Source organism: Mandrillus leucophaeus, unplaced genomic scaffold (genome assembly GCF_000951045.1).
Source record: "Mandrillus leucophaeus isolate KB7577 unplaced genomic scaffold, Mleu.le_1.0 Scaffold317, whole genome shotgun sequence".
NCBI lineage: Eukaryota > Metazoa > Chordata > Mammalia > Primates > Cercopithecidae > Mandrillus > Mandrillus leucophaeus.
This window is the reverse complement of record NW_012103332.1, coordinates 512125-513583: the sequence shown is the minus strand read 5'-3', so window position 1 is coordinate 513583 and position 1459 is coordinate 512125. Positions and strand designations below refer to the sequence as shown.

General features: G+C 49.2%; 1 pseudogene across 1 annotated transcript in view; it reads right to left on the bottom strand.

Annotated features, from left to right (window-relative positions):
• The window catches only part of LOC105545065, an 11357-nt pseudogene extending 9904 nt beyond the window's left edge, over nt 1-1453 (bottom strand). Inside the window, exons 1-2 of the transcript XR_001006863.1 lie at nt 172-1453; nt 50-117 (exon numbers count right to left, since the gene is read on the bottom strand). The product of XR_001006863.1 is annotated as a zinc finger protein 532 pseudogene (transcript). The remainder of the gene's footprint in view (nt 1-49; nt 118-171) is intronic.
• Between the last annotated feature and the right edge of the window lie 6 nt (nt 1454-1459).

The following is a 1459-nucleotide window of genomic DNA, read 5'->3' as shown; positions in this document are numbered from 1 at the left end:
TTTTATGCGAACTTTGGGAATTGCCGGTGTGGACCCTGCAGGAAAGGACGGGGAGCCCTTGCTGTTGTTCTCACTTGAGATGCTTCTGGGACTATCCGGTTGCTTTAGGGGTGGTTTTTGTTTTCTTTTTTTTGTTTTTTTTTGTTTTTTTTTTTTTTTTTTTTTTTTGGTCCCCTCAATGAGATTCTGGGATTCAGGAGACTTGTCAGTTGCTCTCCGACTGTCGTTTGCTTCTTTTGGTAACAGGGAGGATTCCCTCGAATTGGCCACTGGTTCTTTGCAGGAGTCTGAAGCCGCCTTTTCAGCACTGAGAGCTGCGATGGCAGCGATGCAGGACCAGAGCTTGGAGGATGACTTTGTCTTCATGGCGCAACGCCAGAGAGGCCGGTGTCATTCTTATTGGAGCTCACTTTCCCATCCAGGACTCTGTTTTCCAGCATTCTTTCAATTTATCCTCTGCTTTTCTGACTTTAAAAGGTTCATAAACACTTAGGTTTATAGAATTGGCTTCTGCTTCTCTCTTAACAACTTTGTTTTCCTCCATATTGCCTGATGTAGAGAGTCCCGTTTTGCTGGAGTTTTCCCCTCCGAGTGCCTTCAGCTTATCGTAGCCCTGCTGGGGAGCTGACCCCGTCAACAGGTTGGACCTGCAGCTTAGCACGTCCTCCTTGTCAGGGGGTCATCCATCTCCATCTTCTCATCATCATCAAACTCTTCAGCCCTGGAGATCGGGCTAAACTGACTGAATGTTGAGTCTTTCAGAGTCACCTCAGGGGCAGGCATGTCTCCTTTCAAGGACTTCATTCCATCTTTACTGTAACTGTCGAGGGAGAACGCTGTGAAAAATCCATTATGTAGGCCATTGCCGGTGGGGTTATGGCCGTCTTTCTCCCTGCCCTCGGAGGAGTGGATGTTCCCAGTATTCTTGATGATAACACTGACACCCGCGTCGGAAGATGATGGTGCTGGGTATCATCCTCTCCCTGAGCGTTCTGCTTCATGTGGCTTTTCATGGTCATTGTGTCCAGACTCAGTAGTTGCTTTAGGATCGACCATATCTGGGATGTCAAATGCTGCCAGGAGGTCATCAAAGTCTGGGGTCTTCATATCCCCCATGGTCATGAATTTGAGCAGATGTTCTTGTGAACCTTAACCTTTTGGAAAGACTTTAGACCAATGTTCAGTTACTGTCACACGGCTGCATTCTCAACAAATAGGAAAGGGTTAAAAGCAGCCCCAGTCACCAGGCCTTTTGGCCTTCATAATAGTCAGAAGCATCCCCAACACCCTTTAGTAGCGTCTGAAAGAAAAACCACAAAACAGAACATACCCCCCTTCCCCGGGTTGGCCTTCGCGGCGGTCAAGCCCGGGCGTCTGGGCCGCAGCTCCTATGACCTTTGTTCAGTGCAGCGCCGCTGGCGGCTGCTGCTGTGGCTGCTGCTGCTGTCGTCGGAGCGGC